Source organism: Paralichthys olivaceus, chromosome 16, assembly GCF_024713975.1.
Source record: "Paralichthys olivaceus isolate ysfri-2021 chromosome 16, ASM2471397v2, whole genome shotgun sequence".
Lineage (NCBI taxonomy): Eukaryota > Metazoa > Chordata > Actinopteri > Pleuronectiformes > Paralichthyidae > Paralichthys > Paralichthys olivaceus.
In genome coordinates, this window is record NC_091108.1 from 11,580,566 (window position 1) to 11,602,981 (window position 22,416).

At 40.6% G+C, this 22,416-nt stretch overlaps 1 protein-coding gene and 1 long non-coding RNA gene across 3 annotated transcripts in view; one reads left to right on the top strand and one right to left on the bottom strand.

Moving 5' to 3' along the window:
• Positions 1-22,416, top strand: part of gpc1b (glypican 1b) — a 68,038-nt gene that overhangs the window by 12,271 nt on the left and 33,351 nt on the right. The gene's annotated exons all lie outside the window — the stretch shown is intronic.
• Positions 1,083-20,199, bottom strand: LOC138405062 (uncharacterized). 2 transcript variants are annotated; one of them, XR_011238723.1, is made up of 2 exons: positions 4,496-20,199; positions 1,083-3,181 (listed from the first exon to the last, which is right to left on the bottom strand). It is a non-coding gene; the product is annotated as an uncharacterized lncRNA (long non-coding RNA). The 2 variants fall into 2 exon arrangements; XR_011238722.1 differs by having other exon boundaries at positions 4,178-20,199.

Here is a 22,416-nt window from a genome sequence, read left to right on the forward strand (position 1 = left end):
CTCTGTACCACTGCTTTCAGAGGTGCCCTGAGTTCTGTATACATTTTTGAAAGTTTCTGGAGGGGCTGTAATGTTCTGGACATTTTCCTGTTGTTGTGAGCGCATCTGACCTGGACAATCTCCTGCTGTGTTCATTGTACATAAAAAGACCAGAAAATATCCAGATCCAATTTTCCGGAGCTCATGTCTGAAATCGGCTTACAACTAACATCATGTTCTCTGCATACACCTGGAATTTGAGCCAAGTAACAGAGAGGAACCCACTCTGTGCACCTGAAGAGGTGGAAGAATATCGGAAAGAAAGTGGAATAAACATGTGGAAATGTTTGCGACTGTTCACATTCACACTTATAACCAGAACTTTTCCCTCGTGTTAGCAAAGGACTATTAAAAACTCACAAATAAATGACCAATGTGAGTTATTCTTCTATCATACAAGAGCTCTGGGGAGTTTTGCTATTGTGCAAATATACCTTTATACACTAGTCCCCTTATTCAGTTGCTCCCAGGAGGGGACGGTAGGCAACGAGCTAATGAACTTGAAATGACAATGACACATTTAGCTTGCAATTCTTCCACTCAGCCGTAACAGAGGGCATTTCAGTTGGGCCCTCTCGTCACTGTTTCGTTCGTCTCATTATTTGCTATCCGTCCATTGCACCCGCACTATTTTCATCTCTTCTTCTTCCCCTGCAGAGTCTTCTCTCATAAATATTTTACATCTTCCAAATGAACTCTGTCAACCCAAGCTTAGCGCATGGCTGGCTGCCTTGTGTGTTTCTAATGTGTGTAATGTGTTTATGTATAGTGTGTGTGTTTGATTGTGTATTTAACTATATACTGTGTAAAAATGTGTTTTATCTGTGCGAGCGTCTTGCTACATTGTTCTAATACACGTCTGTTTCTGCTCACATATTTTGATAAATACCCACATAGACGTGTTTTGCATTATGTTTTCATAGTTGGACTGTTACTCCACAAGACAAGGTGAATACAAACTTCCTATTTACAGCAACAAACTGCCAGCTTGTGCTGAATCACAGGTAGTAAATGTTGTACATATTAGATTCATCTGTCAATCATATATTTGTAATCATTTTTATTAAATAGCTGGATTATTTGCTTTATTCAAGGGCAGCTTGAAATTAGCTGGGGAAAAAGACAAAAGCTTTTTTCCATTCAATGTTGCCCACTTCTCTCTGTTTGAGACTTAAACTCTGCAACCTGCTGGGCAAATATCGCCCATGGAAACTCGCAGCTTAGTCAACACAAAACAGTGTGGATCTGTTCCATGGTCCTTATACTGTTTTTATATTATTTTTACCCCAGATACATTGAAAAGTAGCCTGGGACTATGAACAGCACATACCTTAGCGAAGTCCCAAAAGTCCCTTTAAATTCAATCAAGCGGCATCAAATTTCACACACTCATTTTACAGTTCCCTGAATATTACTGATCTAAAAGACGATTCCCTGGGAAAACTGAGAAAATGTTGAAAACACTGTATTTTGTAATGTAAAATAGACTGACAAAAAAAATCCTGGATCTGCACCTTTGTCCAGATTCGCCCCAAAATTGAATGGCTTCTTCCCTGACTCTGACCATGTCCTTCCAACACGTTTCGTGACCATCCATTCAGTTGTTAGCAAAACAACTGAATGGTGCTAATACACAAACACAAAAACAGCAACAAATAGACGGAGGTGAAAACATCACCTTCCTGGCAGAGCTAAGCAACTCCTGTGTCTGGTGACTCAATAAGTGCAACATTTTGCTGCAACATTTAACTGCAATTGTCACCTCAACAGTATCATATTAGAAGATGTTTCTGAAGGGATGCTAGGCGATCACATGTGCAACTCTCTGTGTTTATATCACATTTTTGTCCATCGGTGTTGGCCCCACACTAGATGATAATTGGACAATTTGTGGTCCTTTTGCCTCTTTCCACAATCGCTAGGGGCGTTCCCAGGGTTATTTGCCAAAATGATCCTGTAGTGTAGATCTGTAGTTTCACAGGTATAATCTAATTGTTATTGACTAGGTTGAGGTTTCTCTTGAAATCCTGTAGTTTGAAAGGAACAGCAATGGAATTCTGAGCAGAAATCAGCCCAAGAAGCATCCCCAATGGGATGTTGCTTCAGTAACAGTAACTGTTTTAAAAGCCCAGATCCGATTGACATTCAATTGAATGGCGTCTCAATGGCTGTAAAAGGTCAGAAGATGTTTTGACATGACTACGTTTAAAATGATCACAGGCTGCACAAAAAAGAATAATATTTCTAACTTGCCTCTAAATTGAGCTGCAAAATGTATCACCCACACTGATTCCAACTTTATTGCAGCCTCAACTTCGTCCACAGTTTTATTCTCATGTTTAGTTTTTCTGTGAAAGGCAAAGGACAGACAAGCATAAACAGCTGATTACAATTTATTGCTATTTTGGTGAAATGCTGAGTTTTAAATCATCTGCGCTCATTAAAACCATGAGACAATAAATCTGACAGTGTGTCAGTGGTCTTTAGTTAGTTAAGATTTGTTAATTGTCTAGTGTGCATTTCTTGGTATTTACAACATTATGATTTGTCTGAGAGTCTGAGATCTCCTTCCCCTCATTTCCTCTATTCTTCCTCTTTGGGCCGGGCTCTGGTTTAAACTAAAAGCTCTCTCTGTAAATCTTTCATGCTCTTGCCACCATCCTGCTGAGAAAAAGAGGGAGGCAGAGATGATGCATAGGTCTCATGGTAACTTTTAACCACTTTCTATTTCATCCTGCCATTCTGTTTTTTTTTTGCATTTTCTGCATTTTTGAAGATTTCCTACCAAACAGCACATTAGGATACATTCTGTTTGATCTTTTACTCATACATATACTGTATTTGTGTATTTCTCTGACATGACTTCTATTAAACTAGCTAGGCACATTTACAATATGTGAATAAATGGCTTCCTCCAGCTGTGAGGAAGTAGCATCCCTGTCCGTTACCTGTGCGCCCCTGCACCCCAGTAAAACCCAGCAGCAGCTGCAGGTCCAGCCCAGGGGCCCAAGACATCACTCAGTCAAACTGAATCACAAATCCTTTTGGGCAGAGGCGCCTGGGAGCGTCAGGATGAATCATGACTGTGGTCTGTCATGTGACGTCTGCTGATAAATGACCAGGGCCCAGTGGACTGGATGGACTGAAGGAAAGAAGATGCAGTGTAGGACTCGTCAAAGGTGGATTGTATTATGCCTGCACACTAGTGAGAGTCAGTGTTTTCAGTTTGTCCGTATGTCGCATTCTTTAAAAAAAAGATATCTCAAGACTTCCTAAAGAGGATATCTTCAAATTTGATTTAAAAGATGACAGTTCAAGGATGAACTGACTTTGATGGTCAGAGGTTAAAGGTCAACGTCACTGTGACCTTGCCTCTTGAATGTGTTATTGTAAGAAATCCGTGAGACAATAAGTTGATTTAAATTGGGGGGATCAAAGGTCAAATGTCAAGATCCTGGTGTCCTCACAAAAAGTGTTTTTTTTCTTCATGAACATGATATCTCAAGTCTGCCTTTTGGGAATTTCCCTCACATTTTGACTATTTGTCACCCGAACATGATTAGATTCCAGTGGTCAAGGGTCCGTGGGACCATATTTGATTCTAGAAAACAATGTATGTCAACTGAAACTGCACTGATTGCAAGGCAGAATGTTTGGTTTTCTTAGAAGCATACAATTTCAGATATGAGACAATTATTAAAAACATTTACCTCGATTATGATTAATGAACAATTATTTTGTGTGTGTGTGTGTGTGTCGCTTTTCAAATAAATGTACCTTTGTTTAGTTATAATGGATGATGTTTGATTATGAATCTGGATCGTTCCAGTCACTTTAAGCCTGATGCACATTATGTCCCGTTTTGTGTAAATAAGTGTCTCATACACTCTAGAGCGAATCAAACAAACACAGAGTAAACTTCAAGTACTGTACGTGTCCTGATAACTTCTGATTAGTGTTGATGTTTATTGCTAACGTTTTAAGTGAGTGCAGATCGGTGGGGGAGTGAGGAGGGAAGATGCAGCAGGAAAATACAGCACGGAGCGTAGCAGAATCCTGATGCACTGGGGAACGTATTAACCAAATTAACCCTACATGAGCAAATCAAAATGGTTAGAGGTTATAAATGTCGTTTTACCTTATAAATGTTAGTTGCCCAGCACTATCAGAGATGAAATTAACTATTACCCGTGGAATAGAAGCGAGGAAAGTAAAGAACAGTTTCATATAACCTACTTTCCTGTCTTTGGTTGTGGCTAATTGAGTCCTACATGCAACGTGGTGGTGACACAAAAATAAAAGTGTCATGCCTTTGATGTTTCATACTGGGGTGCTCTGACAAGACGGTTGTAAATTCATTTGGATTAACTCCCACTATAACAGCCCTGCTTTTCTTAAGCGTTCATCCCCTTTTTCAGGCTCATTTGAGACTTGTATCTCGTCTTTCTCTTTTTACCTTCAAGCTCTTCCTTCATGTCTGCCCAGCATTCTTCACCTTCCCTCAGTCCTTCTGTTCCTCTTCACATCTCTCTTGACTTAGTTCCTGTGATTAAGCACAGCTGTTTTGCTCATCACAAGGCCCCTCTCTTTTCACATTGTTATATAAAGTGACGCTCTATCTTTCTCAGGCCTTGGCCCTGTTGATTTTGGGTGATGTCAACAACTGTTGTTTGTGCATTGGACACAGACTTGATTCTGCTGTGTCTGTGTGTGTGTGCATCTGTGTGTGTATGTGTGTGTTTATTTGAGTATGCATCAGTGGAGCTCAGTTGTTAAATTAAAATCAATCACAAATGACTTCTCCAAACACATCTCTTCCCTAAATTATTTACAGCAGACTTGATTATTATCTTTCATGCTTTGACGGGCCAATGATATCGAAATTCCTATTAACGTCAGTGTTTTCTGGTCGACTGGGGAGGAGAGTAATAGATGTCACTGGCAGCGATGCACTGCTCAGTGCTCCTGAATCAGTCTGCAGCCGGGATGTGTACCTGAAGGGTACCAAGGCAGACTGGGCTGTGACATTGAGCTGATGGGAACTTAAATCATTCACCGCTGTTGTAATGTGCTGCTGGCTGGGCAGGAGTAGAGCTGAAAGGTGAGATCAAAGGTCAACAACTATGCTGTTTCAATAAAACATCTCAGTACTGGGTTGCTATAACACGAAAACCTTAACCTGAGTTCCCTCATAGCTTGTCAGATTGACATCAAATTTTCACAATTTTACTGCTGTAACTAAGGATTATTTTCATTATCAATAAATCTGTTGATTAATACATCCACCAAGGGGGTTAAGTTTTCACTGTCTGTTTGTTTGTTGGTTTGTTATTTAGCAGGACTCACAAACTAATACTATGTTGGGAAAGACAATCCATATCAGGGGGTGGAATTTTTTTAACTTTCTTTATATTGTGAGATTTAGTTTTTCAACATTTTCACCAATTTCGCAGGGAATGTCATAAACACTCAAATAGTTGCTGATCAGTGATTAATTTTGACACAAAGTGACAAATGAATAAATACTGGAACTAGAATGGTACTCAAAGAGCCCTAATGAAAGCACCTTTAAATCACTTTCAGATCTGCACTAAATTGCACAGACTCATAATATCATTGTGGTAAACATGCCTGTTTTTTTTCCTGACCAGACCACATCCTTCCACCAAGTCTCGTGGTAATCCGTCCAGTAGTTTCTGTGTAACCCTGCTTGCTAACAACAAACAAGGGTCCACGGCCACCTTCAAAATGTATCGACATGCTGGCCGAACACATGGACCATACATGCAGACAAATGTGTGGACTTCATCTGGCACAAATACCACTTTGAGTCCTGTTACAATCCACACGCTTCCTTCACAGCGGACAGGCAGCATCACTAGAATAGAGATTGCGTCTCAGACAACCCTCAGAGGACATCGCTCCATCGTGATAGGAAACCACTCCAGTTCTGAAGATGAGGTGCTTTCACTGTCAAGCTGCAATACCCCCCACTCCCAACCCCGCTTTCACCATATTGTTACCTTCTCTAAAAGCACTCTCCGAGTTTACTCCCCTCTTAACCAGGCATGGAGCGTTATTCCATGTGGCAGCCCACCAGCGTCTCTGTAGCTAAACGACATGGAACGGTTATTATGAAAATGGTTTTAACTTTTGGAACTGCCCACCTCCTACATCGCCTTTTTTTGGCAAATTATAGCCCCTACGCTCATGGGAACACAAAGCCTAATGCACCATTACACTGCTATAAATAATGCTTTTCATAGACCACAGTTACTCTTTCAGTGTAAGGTGATGATTATTTTATTTCCACCTATTGTCATGGGCCTTTAGTGCAATGTTAATGTCCATCCGTTTTGTGAAAAAGAAGTGGGTGGAAAAGAAAAAGGAGCCTTGCAGGTTGAAATCATTGTCGAATGAGGTTTTTATAGCTTCCCATGTGTCTGATTATTAGCAAAGTGAGATGCAAATCGGTATTTTGTCTGTTAGTTCATTAAGCATTTAAACACAGCTGCCCCAAGCACCGAGTGTCCTCTGCTTAGTTGTGTTTCACTAATGATCCCCTAAGCAGAAGTTGTTTTTGATCAGTGCCCAGAAACAATCATCTTCTTTATGCATTTTAAAGGTTCAATTAAAAGCTTTTTATGCTGAGAACAAAATACACAACTGTCTACAGGGCTGGTCTAAGACTGTGTTTGTTTCAACATGCAACATTTCAAGCTAAAGGAAGTTGTGACTTCAGGATTTGTTTCTGTTTTTGCTCTAAACTCTGTTGCACACACTCAACACTCACACCCCTCCATGAAAATATTTTTTGCCTAATCCTGTTACCAACCAAGGCAAACATTGCCAACTTGGCAGAGGTAAGAACAGATGAGAGCATATGCAAATAGATTCACTTCACCATGTTGTTCTTGTTTGTTTTGTTGCCTCTGAGTCAACATTTCAAGTAGAGGCAATATATTGTATATTCAAATTTACTCTGTATCTTTTCACAATCAGTTAATTATTATTATAAATGAGTCATAGTGACTGTAGTAGTTGGGGCATCAAATCATTGAGACAAAATATCTAAAGATCTGCATGTTTAATTCCATTGATTGTAGCCAGGAAGTACAGCATCCTCCTCAAGATGTTATCTGCACAATCGCTGAAGTTGCAGATGACGGATAAACAAAGCCAGAAGAAAACAACTAAAACCGAGGAAACTGCAGCTCTTCTCTGACCAGTCCCTGTTTACTCATTGATTAGATGCTCATCTCTTCTTATTGAGTTCCCTGGGAATGGCACAATCCCTCCACAAACACAGCCCTGCTGCTCTCACAGCATCCACGTGAATTCCCGGCATCTGAACCCGTCTGCAGTCCAGCAAAACACTGCAGCAGCAGGCTCAGACAGTGCTTTGTCACCTCAACCACTAGAGCCCATCCAAACTGAAATGATCTTCTGCAGCGAGGATTTTAATGAAAATATTTCAGCTGGCGACCTGGGAAATGGATGGATGTATTTTCAAGGCCTTGTGCCGCTGCGTGTCCTCGCAGAGATCTGTCTACTTGTTAGAATTATATCGTCTCTGCCTTGTTTAGCAAACAGAATCAGCCGTGGTTGAGGATTTTTATTGCACCTCTAGGCATTTATGTGGTCTGTATGGTTACTGTATGAATGTGTGTGTGGAGAAACGTTGAGGGGACATCCACTTTTATTAGCACGTCTGTCCTCGTAGTTAAAGTGGCCTGTAGCACTTGTAAGGGCCAAGGCTGTGCATTGCATGTGGTGATACAGATATCTGCCCTGGCAGTTAACTGGCTACTTCCCCTGTAGTTATGATTGTGGTCTATAAAGGAAACCTATAGTGCTGTCTCGAGAAAGTCTTAATAAGATTGTCAAGTTCCTGTTCCTGTTCCTTTCTGTGCAGTAAAGAGACGTCCTCTTTCTTCAACCTCTTTTTAACCATTGATTTTACCATTTCACCATTCACCCCGTCGTTGTCATTTTTCTCTCCTCTGCTAAGATTCTCTGTAAGGACCCCTGGCTGTCAGTTTTCGCTGCCTCCCCCGCCCTCCTCTCTTCTCTCCCCCTATTTCTAGCTCGGGCTTTGATGTTCAGCGTCTCTTCTCTCTGAAGCATCGCGGCTCTGCTGCAAAAAAGAAACACCCCATCCCTCTTTGCTCTCTCTCAGCTTGTTTAACGCTGCAGGTGAGAAGAAACCTGCTCTTCATGCCCCATGAATTCTGGTGTGACAACAGTGCCAAGCCACTGGTTGGGTAGCCCAGTGTTTCTCTCTCAGTTAAGCAATCTCATTCGGAATCTTAGCCTCACTTGTGATTTTCACTTCAGCAAAGCTAAAGAGACAGGTAATTAGTAGAAAAAGTAATTTCCATGCTCACTTTATTACATTTTCATCTTCAGGGACAGGGGCAATAAAAATAATTTGATTTATTAAGGTTAAGACTGGACATTTTGAATTCACAGAATAGTTCTTCACCTTCACATTAAATGACAGATAAAAACATATTTGACTTTTTGTAGAGATATTTTACCTCCTTTGTCAATGATAAATCTGTCAAAGCAGAAGCTGATGCTCATATATCTGCTATCACCACATAAATCTAGACATCCATTTGTGCAGCGTGTATCCATAAATACACACTGCACGTGTTCTTAATGCATCATATATTAAATAAAGTGTAATGTTAAGATAGATTAAAATCATGTGTCTTGTTGTAAATATGCGTTAACATTTTGACCTTTTCTTGCCTTCAAGTTTATGAGTTTCTGGGGAATAAGCTGTCAGACGCATTCCTCTCTTGTCAGGGAATGTAGATCCGAGGCTTACTCTACACAATGCCTCAGGAACACGCACAAACCCAGTCACACATAAACCCCAACCGTACCACCTGTTGTGTATTTGAACAAAGGTCTACACATTAAAGTGCAGCTCTCTCATGACGTCTATTTGTGTGAATATTTGCCGGTTTTTGTCTTGGCCTTTTCCTCTATTAATTTTGGGGAAAAGTCCCCTCAAAGATCAAATGGGGCATGATCTGACATGTCTTCCTTGGCAAAACTTAGTGCTAGCTGACAGATTTGAAGTTAATTAAAAGGGCTGCGAGTGCACGGCGGGATCTGGGTGGCATTGCGGGCGTGGGCGGAGGGCATAGGCCGGGCCACACAATGGTGGGCTTTGTAGGGGGCTGTGATGGAGGGAAAGGTTACATGATGCCGGCCGAGTGCTGGCTTTAATCCATAATATGAAGTCCAGCGGTCTTTCACACCACCTTCTCACAGCTGGATGAGGAGGAGGAAGAGTGGGAAGAGCAGGTGGTGGAAAACTATCCTGCTGGAGGAGGTGCAGCACAATGCACTGCATTCCTTGTGGGGAAGACATTTGAGAGAAAAAAATATTTTCATAAGGACTTCAATGAGTTACTGTATATGTCAGAGGTACTCACACATTTTGCAGGTGCACGGAATATAAAACAAATCAACTGGACTCACGACTCAGACACTGAGCAGCTGCCAGAGCTTTCAGCAAAATAAGCAAAAGAGAGTGCACTGCACAATTTGCATTTTTCTATTTTAAAACAGATTTAGAAATGAGTTTACAGTGATATGAATAAGTTAAGATTTATCTATTTAATAAGGATTATCAGGTGTACATAAATACATCTCCTCTGTAAATAATATAAGACATAAATATGCAAATTAATAAATACATATTAATATAGAGAGTAGGCTATTAGAGGTGCTGGTTTATGTATTTTGTTACCTTTTGACAGAGCCAGGATGTTTCTCCCTGATTTCATGCTAAGCTCTGTGGTTGCGTGCAGTGGCTTGAATTTTATTGCACAGACATTAGAATCCTATAAATGTTAAAAAAAAAAAAAAAAAAGATAAATGTTGAAGACATAATTATGCAACTCCATCTTCTGGAATATGCATCTGTAGCTTAATTAAATGAAGCCTGAGAAGCATAATAGCTTGTCTCACTTCAGCGGCTGCATCCTTTGGAGGATGTGGTCTAACCAGCCCAGAGGTGGTCTTCATGGGCTGCATACACTGAAACAGTGTGGTCTACAGAGGCTTTTCCCGTGATCTTTCTTTCTGCCCCCAATGCACCGTCTGTAAATTCTCCATTTCTTTGTCTACTCTCCTCCTCCCTCCCTCCCCCTGGTTCGTGGGATAACCATCTAACCCCTTCAGCTAAAGCCAGCACCCCTATCTGCCTCCCTGTGGCCCAGCTCTCTCCTCCTCCTCCTCCTCTGCCTCTGTCTTGCTCTTCGAGGATAACCATCTAGCCTTTCAGCATAGGCCAGCTCTTTCTAATGAACTGTGTCCAGCAAGGGAGGACAGTGGAGAAGCTTTGTCCTGCTCCTATGGTGCACTTCAGCTGCACGGGTGGGTGGGCGGACGGGGGGTCTATACCATTTTTTAATGTTTAAACAGCACATCAGAGAACAACATTTAATTTAATGTGTTGGCAGGGTGAGATGAGATAAGATTCCCCTGCTTCTTCAAATTCGACCGTCTTGTTGAAACCACATGTCAGCTGATATGACAACAGTGCTTATATTTGCACTGGAGGTTGAGTCAGGCAACAATAATCCTGCACTGAAAGAAAATTTAAACTTTTACATCAAGATAAAAATCGAAGGTTTGGTGTCACATCATCAGTGGAGCATCATCTTAACTTGTCTGCATGCTGAAGCTTGTATGTCTCAACAGCCAAACATTTTATCTGTAGATTAAAACTAGTCACTCAGGTTCTGCACTGCAGGTGAGAATCTTTTGACAGCTCATAAAAAAAAATGAGGAGTAAAATATAGAAAAAGTAAAAGAGCAATGGAGGCTTCAAATAAAAAAAAGGAAACTCAAAAATGTTTGTAAAAGTGATTCGACTCACAAAATGCGAGGATAAAGGAAACAAAGAGGAGGAAAATATGGATGTTCAAGCTCCATGTTTTAAGCACAGCCAGAAAACCAAGAATCAATCATAGCAGGTGACGAGAAAACATCTGAAACTCTTGAAGTCAACAGGCACATGAGCACTGAGAGGAAAAAACATTAATAGAGCGTGTGACAGCCCGAGTGAGCGAAGGAAGGAGCAACAGAACTGCAGCACTTACAAGTTCACGAGTGCAGATTTGACAAGCATTTAGGTTTTCTTTTTTTTCTTTTTTTTTTTGTCAAAGATGAACCTATGAAAAGCTTCTTTCAGGCCTGAACTGAAAGGGGGGATTAGACGGAGGCGTACTGAGTGAAAGACACAAACATTCCTTTACACATCTTGTGCATTTACCTGTCAGAGCGCTGCAATAAAGCTGCTCCCACATGGGCAATATGCCAAGACTTTCTATTCTAAAGGCCTAAAGGGCTGTCTGTGAAAATCTTAACAGCACTGTGCCTGTGCCAATGGAAATAAGTGCTTTCTTTTAGATTATAGCCAAATAACATAAATATTTCTGTAATATGTTTTACGCAACTTTCCCTACACTATTTAAATGTTTGTGTAAAGTATGAATCATGCAGTCCTCGGAGTCTATTACATTTATTTTTCTCTTCCTGTGCTCGTCTGACCTTTTAGCATCTGAGTTGCACATCATTTCCGAGCCCTTCTGGTTGTAATTCCCCTTACAGCTATGGTGAAAAGTAATTTGCTGTGGTCTGATCTATCTGTGAAGAATGCTGGGATTGTGCGGCACAGAGCATAAATTCTCAAAGTGCACATAAGCCGTCCACTGTCCCCGTCAGCGGTGAGAAAACTAATGATTTTTTTTTTACATCATTAAGCTTGTTCCAGTGCTTGAAGGGTCATTTTGTGACCGCTCGGCCTCGCACTGTCACGCTAACAAGTGCTAACCCATGACAAATCCACTGTTATTTGGATGTCAGGCAATGAGCGAAGGAATGTGTAAGTCTCTTTTTTTATTTTGTTTTATTTATCTCCTTGTTTGACAGAGATCAAGTGGTCTGGTCTGACCCAGTCTAAATGAACCCTCTTCCAAGCAAACCCTTTATTCTTTGGTTTCAGTCCAAATTACTACACCATCATAAAAGTATTTGTAAGGAGGCCATCAAGGCCAGCAAGCAACACTGTTAGACACTCGGTTAAACCAATACGTCTCTGCAGACACTGCAGCGATAGTGTATTCAATAATTCTGGGTTTGAATAATTTTAAGAATTAGGCCATCTGCTTTATTTCATGCATATTTCATCTGTATGCTTTATGCATATATATCTATATGTATAAAGAGAGAGATATATAGACAGTATATCAGTGTTTGGTTACTTAGAAGTTTAATTTCACCTGTAACTACAACAGAATACACAATGGAATCGCTGCTTTTTCCCACAGTGATAACAGAAGGTCATTTAAACTTGGCAGTAATGATGCACAGCTGTGTGCAGTGAGAACAGTGGAGAGGATACAGTGCTTTTGTCACTAACTGGGCCTGTGTCAACATGAATAATACAGTATGCTACTTCACTTTTATGGGAACTTTGAATCACTTTGGCCTCCGTTTTGTTGTTTCGGAATCGTTTCATTTCTCTGCATGCATCACAGAGTAGCTTTTATGTTTGAAGATGGTCAGCAGGTCCAAGTTTTTGCATGGACATGCTAAAAAAAATAGATCCCTGAATTACAGCGTACTACAACCCACCGTGTAGTTATGCAGCAAGAAGCACTTGGCGGTCAAATGTTACGCATTGTAACGTGAAGTTTACCACCAATTACAAATGTTGTGCTTCCATTGTCTTTTGTAGATCTATTTGTTTACAACTCAAATGTAGGATTAAATGGATGACAGATAATTTATGTACAGATGTTAAACTGATTCAGGGCGAAGGTCAGATCTGTGACGGCAAGATATTCACTTTTAAATAGGCCTGTAGCTAATGTTCCCACAAGCAATAAGTGAAAAAATGATTATTCAACAGGGTTATTATGCAACAACAGTATGTGTAACACTGAGTAATAGATTTGCCAAAAAGATTTATTTCTTGTATAATTTGAATATGTTTACATCAACACTTTTGAACCAAATACCATTAAATTTTGTGGCCGGGTGGGGCATGACCCCTGGAAGAACCCATTCATTTAGGAGCAGATCTCGATAAATGGGTGGATCCAGGAATTTTTTTTAACTTTTTCTTGACAGGATGAGTTAGAGGTGTTAGCGTTGTCCCCTTTAGCTATACAATATGTTTGTAAACAAGGTGTTATCCAGCACTGATGCACAACCAAAATTATTTATAAATACTTATTATAGTATACTATATAGTTATTAGTAAAACAAATACACAATAATAGTAAAACATAGAATTAGAAAAATAGAGAGTACACAGTACATATTCTGTGTGAACCAAATATAAAGGTTCAATGCAACAGGATTGTACATTGCACATGATAGAAAATGGTTATTACCCAGATTCATTAGTTAAAGTGAGTTTGTAGCTAAAATGGTGACAGACAGACTATCCCGAAGGTTACGCAGCTTCTCAGTTATCTGGTTTTTCCCCCGACAAATGCAGGCACAGCTGGGGTTTGTGGTTCTTTACTCATTATGTGTAAATGGTCAAGGCCCATGCTGCTTTGCATCAGGCGGGAGATGCATGTGACAACAGAGCCGGTGGTCTTAAACAGAACAATGACTCGGTCGGTGCAGAGCTGGTTTCTGAACTGTCCCACTGTGGCGAATGGCGCCCTGTGCTGTTCCACAGAGCGTCATTGTGGTTAGTTGGTGGAACGGGACGGTTGTGATGTGAAAACAAAAGCAGATACAGCTGATTTAATAGTTTGGACATTCCCTGAGCATCATCACCTTTGTCCTGTCACTGCTGTTGCTTTGATAACATTGTCTTTATGTTCTGTCTGCCCACCGTCTAGGAAAATGTTGTCTTGCCATGTGACTTCGTGCCTGCTTGCTGCTCAGTCTCTCGGCCTGGCTGTCAGTTAGCCGTGCCTGTCTGTCTGTTGTCAAGACATTTCACTGACTCACAGTGACTAAGAGCAGCCTGAAGTGCTAGCCTGTCCTGACCTGACTTCAAAATAGACAGCTTGGCACGCACACCATGAACTCACAGCATCGCCAAAACAGGGCTTTCCTTGTACAGCGTTCGTTCCCATGTCAGGCCCTCTTTCAGATCAGGCTTTTAATATGACTCACTGGTTATGAGACTTACGAGCGATCGCTTGAGAGAAGAAACCGTTGGAGGACACATATATCGTCATAATGCATCTGATTGTCAGTTACACAGGAACACACACACACACACACACACACACACACACACACAAAACACACGCCCTGGCAGGCACAGCTTTGATTTACTGATTAAAGTGCTGCTTTGTTGACTGATCAGACTTCAGCTGGATTGTTTATTTCATTAAAACACAGTCTCTCTAAACAATACTATATGCAGTTTAGTTCCCATCAAACCAGTAATGTCATTAAATAACAGATGATGATATTATTTATCTAGATTTATACGAAATGTAGACAAATGACATAAAAGGATACAGATAACAGAAAACCCCCTCAAGCTTAGGACTGTTGTTTAGCCCCAGCTATTAATAAAGAAGTGTGTTTGAGGATCCAGGCAAGTGAGGATCTGCGCTTTAGAAGCCCAGATTCCCAGCCAGAGGCAAAAGAAGGAAAAATGCGTGAAGCGAGTGCGTGTGTATGCATGTGTGTGATGAGTGAACTGCAGGAAGGATTGAGAGGCTTTTATGTGCTTTGATCTGATGACTCAGGCAGAGAGTGTCAGTCATATTTCCTCTAAAGCGCTGATCTATAATCAGATCACTCAACATTTTAATACATTTCTGACTCGCTATTGTGGATTAAAGGAACTCTAATTGAGTATTCGACAACCTTTCTATTCGCCTTTGAAAGCGGTTGCACGGGAGTGGCCCAGGGGCGTGTGCTCGTGGGTCAAAAAGCTGATGATTGACGGCTTTTTGTGAAGACCCTTTTTCTACTGTGGCAGCAGGAAGAAAGGAACCAGATTAAAACGTAGAATTATATGCATGTATGCCATTTGAGTTCTATCAGAAATGAAATTCTCTTCTGCAGCTGTGCCTCCGACTGCTTTATGAAGATTAGCTGGTCATTTAACAGGGTATTATTAAATTGCATTGCTGAGAATCTACTGTTTTAGTGCAATACCCTTGCTTTACTTTCTATACTTTTGCTAAGGAGGTTGAGTCAGACAACAACTATCCACAGCACTAAAACTGGATGTGTCACATTGAGCAAAAATTGATATTGTTATCTCCTTATAGTTTGGTTAAGTCAAGTCAAAAGTACGGTTCGGACAAACATTTTGAAATGATATTCAGGTCAATGGACTGATTTTTTACATTGCATGTGTCTGTTATCAAGAAAAAAGACCAATAACCATGTCAGAGACTGGGTAAAAACTTCTACTACACATGGATCTAGAGGAATATAGGAAGAAAAGTATTTGAGGGTAACAAAACAGTATTGTGACACAACACAGTAATCCTCAAAAAATATTTTTGCCGGGATCCTTTAGAGAGGTCTGTTTTTTTGTTTTTGTATAGTATTTTGTATTCTGGCTGCTTATTTATTCACTATTCCTTAAGCACATAATCAAGCAGCCTAATACATGTTTTTATTAATTTTCAACAACAATAATTTGTAGTTGAAAGACACTTGGCAATCACTCCTTCCTTCCTTTCTCTTCCTTTTGTTAGCTCTCAATCTTTGTTTTCTCGGTGAAAACTTTTCTGCTTTTTGTTTTACATCGCCCCGGCTCTTTTCATGTGCTCACCCTCCCATTTTCTCCTGCGTACACCTCTCTCATTGCCACATCACCCACCGCCCTGTGTGTGTGTGTGTGTGTGACTCAGTACTGGCTGAATGTGTTGTAGCTCATGTTGCTTTGACAGGCCCTGACAGCAGCAGGTCAGCTTCTATCTGTCAGCCTCTCCACCTCTGAGCAGCAGCGATGCAGAGGGGAACTGGCTGCTTTGTTTGTTCTTCCACCATCAGGAGACAGGGCCTGCCGCAAAGGGAAGCTTGCAAGTGTATAGGAGTCAAGACATGAGCTCGATCTCACTCACAGACACACACACAAAAAGCTCAAGGCAAATAGCTATGTCTTCCTTTGCCTGTCTGTCTATCCCCTTTCACACGGGCTATTTATTATAGCAATTTTACATGTCAGTGATGTTATCCAGAGCATTTTTTCCCCACAAATGTTGCTCTGGTGTTTTGCTCACTCAGGACCTCATAAAAAGTCTTGACTATGAAGTTCCCACATTTAACCTGCAGTGGGAAACGTTTATCTCCCACGTTAAGTTGGAGTGTATTACACAAACACTGTGGAATACAGAGAAATTATCATTATCATTGTTCAGGTCATGGAAATATAAAAGCAACATAACTATTCTCAATAATCCAACTGTTAACTAGAAAGGCTCTCGTATGATCAGCAAACAAAGCCAAACGAGCCTCTACATGATTGTGTATAGTATTATAGTAGAAATATAGAAAAAGTGATTTATTTTTCATAAAAGATAGTAAAGAGAATGAAATAAAGAAATAAATAAAAAGTCCTCATCCACCACCAATGTTGGTGGAATTCAGTTTACTAGCTTTTGCGTAATCCTGCAAATGAATAAACCAACAAACAGGCACTGGTGAAATATCCTTGATGGAGCTAATAAAGGAATCCATGTTTATCTGTCTGTATTTTGATTTTCTCAAAAAATGGTTAAAGTAATCCCTTAAAATATGGTGTGTGTATTACTGCAGAAGTGCAGTATTGAAAGTTAAGTTTTTTTGGATCAACGAAATAATCTATATGAGCCCTACATAACCATCCAACATAGCACCCCTGTCATGGATTGTGTCACATGAATGGACATCAGCACTGTGAGATCATAAATTAAGACTAATATTCGCCATGTAAGTAGTTTAAAGTTAAGTTCTGATTATAAACCAGGCAATGACGTAAATTGTTCGCTACCAATGCACGACTCAGGAATGTTACCGAAACCGATTTTAAACTGTCCTATACTGTGAAATAGATTCACCTGGTGCTGATAGGTTTAAACAGCGTTGTGTGAACTTGGCAACGAGGAGGCAGAAACGTCAGACTTCTTTCGTCTCCATCATGTGATAGTCAATGTTCTATCAATTAACTGTTGACACACACACACACACACACACACATTCCTCCAGACACAGAAATTAGGTCAGCTCCTTGTACCCTGTAGTTTCTCCACTCATTTTGCAATTGCCTATATCACAGTGTTTCTTCACTATGGGTAAATATTCTTCACAAGTTGTTTCTTTGTGCAGAGATTCAGTAAGTCAAAGCTCAGACAAGCTCAAGTTAAGACATGTCTGTAACCAGTACGAGACTTCAGGGTGGGTCATACTGTAACTAGGACAGTGTGGGTGTGTGTGTGTGTGTGTGTGTGTGTGTGTGTGTGTGTGTGTGTCTACTGTCTGGAAAATATATTGTTGGATTTGTTATTCTTGTCAGGGCTCAGCAAATTACATTCTCCTGCATTCCAGGTCAGTCCAATGTGATTTCAATCCACACACAGAGTGGGGATGAACAAAGCCAGGACATGGTCGGGCAAGTTGGCAGCCTTGTTATTTGACAGCACTGTGACTGTACCTACTGAGTGGCTGCCGTCACCATTTGAGCTGGCACTCACGCTCTTCGGTTAGTCACTGGGACCACTGGGATTCGTTTGTCTGTGTGTGTGCATGAATGGGAGAGAGCAACAGAGAGTTGGTCCAGGGAGAGAAGGAGCAGGACAAAGAGCAAATGTGTTTGTGTGCGTTTGTGTATGCGTGTCACTCCGTGCCTGTCTAATCAGAGAGGGCACTCAAGCGTGTTTCTCAGGGCTACAGCAACTTAATTACAAAAACTGTTGTAATCCATCATGTTCCGTATAAATCACAGCTCCTATTAGAGGGCTGCAACAGGATTGGAGTCCTGCAGGTTGTGTCTGTCCCAGAGCAAATTATGCAGGCGTAGGCCACTGGGCTTAATAGTCATGTTATGCATTTTCTTCCACTTAACTGTACGCCTTTAAATAAAGTATGAAATAAAGTTTCAGTTTAGATTGTCCTCCTCTCTCACACACCCACATTCTCCCTCTCTTTTGTAACATTAGAAATTGCTAACCCTAATCCATTTTGATCTGTAAACAATGACAGTATCGCTGTTGTCCTCTGGCCTGATGTTCTAACATCTGGTTCACATCTGTTACTATGGGAGACATTATAAACTATCAGAAAAACAGGGACTTGATCCATAATCATGTTATTTCCCAACTGCCTCATTCAGAATCTGTTTCTTTTTACTTTTATAGGCATGTAATTGGGCCTATTTTCAGTTCTCAACCTAAGTTATTAAAAAGCTACGTACAGTGTGTTTCATTGGGCAACAGGAGACTGTGAATATCTACTAAATGTTGCATCCACATGCAAGCACACGGTAATGGATAGAAGAGGATACAGATAAAAACTGCAGGATCTTTTTTGCACATGTAGGTGGTCATAAACCATCTAGGAGCGAAGAACAATATCGTGTCTTATCTTATTCAACCAAATTTAATCTTGTTCATTCGATCTCATCCAATCCTGTCCTTTGCTTATACCCCGTTTCCCCTCCTCAGTCTGTTTTTGTCCGGCTCATTTGTTAACACAAGCTGACCATTGAGTTAATCACAGCCGGAGCCATTTACCTCTACCTCAGGAATCTGCTCCAACTGCTCACATCATTACCAACATTATCCTTTTAACCATTCCTCTTGGTAGTCAGAGCAGAGTTATCCCCAGTTTTCTGTTGAGTCAGATGTGGCGATAGAAAGTTATGTTTCATGATTTTAATGCTGTAATAATGTATAGCAGTCTGGTTTGTCAGACGTGCAGGTAGCTGGAAAGAAAAGAGCAGCCAGACTGATCCGCAGGCCTCAGTGGTAATATGTTATTAAGGCGTTGTGTGGCCAGCACCTCGTCTGGCTCGAGATAGCTTCATACGTGACTTACTTACGTTGGCTCTCATTACCTGACTTGTCTGGCCATCTGGGGCAGAGGTAGGGAAACCATTTTCAATTTAAATTTTTAAAACATCCTCCGAGGACCATATTTAATTATTTAAACATATATCCCACTAGCCTCTCTATGTGATGGCTGGACGAGGCGTCTGATGTCAGAGGGTAGTGATGATGATACTACTTGCAGCTGGTTTTAGCCAAAACAACTTCCGCACACAAACCATTTGCTATAGTGCCACTTTTGCTGCTGTAGAAATCATCAATGCAAAGCCACTCACTGAGATTTACAAAACTAAAAAGAAACTCAGTAGAGCCCACTGGCCAACAGTCCCCTTCAATGCTATCAACCTGCACCAAATTTCACACACTCATAGATATCAGTTCACTTAATGTGTTTTTTTCATATATTAGAACAATCATGAAGATTTAGCAAACCGCCCTACCTAGCTGTTATATGTTAAATGACAGTGGGGAAACAAGTATCCTGGGTCTGTCTTCTCCCATGTCCTGGACTGCATCCTTCCAACAAGTTTTGTGACAATCTGTCAAGTTGTTTTTGTGTTAGCTTGTTTACAATCAAACAACAAACCAACAAAACAACTGACGGGTGAAAACATGGCCTTGGACAAATGCATAAAAACAACTGTAAGTAAGAAACATAAAGATACAAAAGGGCATATGTACATGTGTAAAAATAAATCAGGATTATCCAGTGGAGAGATTGTGTTACAGGGGCGCAGAGTTTAGCAGAGAGACTCGTCTCACATGGTTTTTAAAGACACAAAATGAGTATTCGAGTGGTATTTGTTACGTCTCTACAAGGTCAATAAGTAAAATGGCTTTTCTTTTTCCTCCGTTTCTCTTTGAAAGCACATTTTACATCCTTTCTTGATAGTCACCATGATGCCTGTCAGTGATGACATAACAGTAGCGTGTGTGTTCAATGTGACAGCACAGACATACACCCAGAAGGGACAACCCCTGAAGGACATGTTAGTCTACTTTTAGATTTTTTATTCCATCTCTGTTAAAATAAATAATTGCTGCCTTGAGAATTCTTTGTATTTCTGAGTTGTTTTTTATATTTATAAGTTGTCTCTTAGGCCGGATAAAGCTCTCGTTTACAGCCCAGCGGCTCCTCACTCCTGGTCCAGGTCAAAGCCCGGGTCTTCCTGTGGGCTGGTCTGTGTGTGTGTGAAAGAAGGAAAGAAGAAAACTGGACAATAAGTAGATAGGCTGTCAGCAAACAGGCATTGAGGGTGGTTGCAGTTAGACAGAGAGCGTGGGGCGTTTGTTTGGCCGGTTTGTGAGATTTTAGCGTGTACAGTTGGACACGTCAACTTCTGCTGCCAAATAACCCTGTTGTTTTTCATCTGTTTAACCCTAATCCACTGTTCAAGTGTGTGCGAGGGTGTGTGCACATGTCTGTGACTCCTGATGTTCCATGCGAGTTTTCCTTGGCACTGGCAATAATCTTCCCGAGCTGTGGACACATACACACACACTCTCGCCAACGACTGCATTAGGCTGCTGATCTCTCACATCCCACAGCATGTGTTCAAACAAACACACACATATTCTACACTTATCCTACAGTTACTGACACACTGACTCGCTATTGTTGCTAACAGTGTCCATCCAAGTGTGTTTCGGATGAAAAATGTGGAAATTTACCAACTGTTGGTGTCTTCTCTTTCTAACGTCCTACTCTATATCCAAACTTTAGTGCAAGCAAGGTCAAACTGAAAAGGTCAAACCAGAACTCTTTTAATCTTATTTACATCTTGACTTTCAACTGCATCCTGTAGATTTCTATATATTTCTACATTTTGTTCACAGACTCCAACAGAAATGACACAGAGGTTTTTGGTTTCCTCCCTAATTTCCTGTTGCCCTCTCCTCTCTCTGTGTTTCCCACCATCTCTAGAAGACTGTCACAACCTTATTTTAACCCCCCCCCCCCCCCGGGTGAACAGTGACAAGCTAATAGTTGGGGCTCACCATTTAGCAGTGTGTGAAAAGACAAGGGAAAGAGGTGATGAAGGACTGCTATGGGATTAAAGTAATGTTTTGGTGGCTGGGTGGTTTATGCATGTGTGTACAATGATACAATTGCCAGGTGATTAAATTGCTACCTCTTTGCTGATTGGCGTCAGTCGAGTGGTGGTTGATTAATGCATAAAAAACAATTATTTATTTTTGAGTAGATGTCATTTGTGGTTTTCTTTCATAGCCGTGCACAAAAAGAGTTTAAACTATAATTCACCTTCTCTTGCAGGATATGAACCCTAATATTGTTTTGGGCATATTTTTTTATTTATTTGTGCATTCCTCTAAGTTTAGTCAGACTGCAGCAGCAATAGAGACAGGAAATAACAAGGGCAGGGTGGAAATTGGTTAATGCGAGAGTAAATCTATGTACAAGAAGTGGTCTTGTGGTACGCAATGAAAACATGTTGTTTGGTCTAGCTACAGAAAATTGTCAAGCAGTAGTATTAGCTGCCTGCTCCTTTGTGGCCCAGTTGCTGCTACTGTTGGAGCACACTAGCTCTTCTACAGATTGATGTCCTGTCCACTCTAATGCAGATATTTTGCTAAACAAACTTTTTCCTCTGCATTTGAGATTCTTGTCCACTAGCAAACAAACTATTTTGTCACTCAAACTTTTTTTTTTTGCAAACCAGGCCCGCTTCCTTGCTCTTTACCAAACGAGTACCTCAGTGCGCCCAGCAAGTGTTGACAGTTAATGTTCCCTAAGGATTGAAGCTATTTACATTTTGTGCACTTTTGTTAGTTTTTCTGCATTTCACCAGGCTGTGACAAAGTTCTTTGTAGCTCTTGGTGCAGCACGGATCGAGCCTAGTTTGAAGATTACAGTTTTAAGGATTGTATAACCCCATAATTGGCCCCTATTTTTGGATTAATTTAGTTGATATATTACTGAGTTTTAGCAAGTCTGTAAAGCAGACAACTACTAATTTAGGCTAATGTATTCAACAGTGTGAAAAAGAGTGCACTATGTCTGCTGGTGTTCTTTCAGTTGGTGTTAATTACTGTACAGTTGTACAACTTTGAATACTTCCTTACTTTCACCTGATCCCTGTGGACAGAGTTTATGTTAACTGACTCTTTTTGCAACTTGTCAAAGAGATACAATTTGCCCTGGTTTTTGCTATTGTTAGGATTGCCTCAGGGAGCACATCATCTGTTAAAGTAGGATGAAGTATACAGTTTTATTTGAAAATGTTACAAATAAATATGGTCTTCTTATTTTGACGGGTTAATGTATACATCTATAAAAGCAGACATTTTATGTCTGCATCTGCCA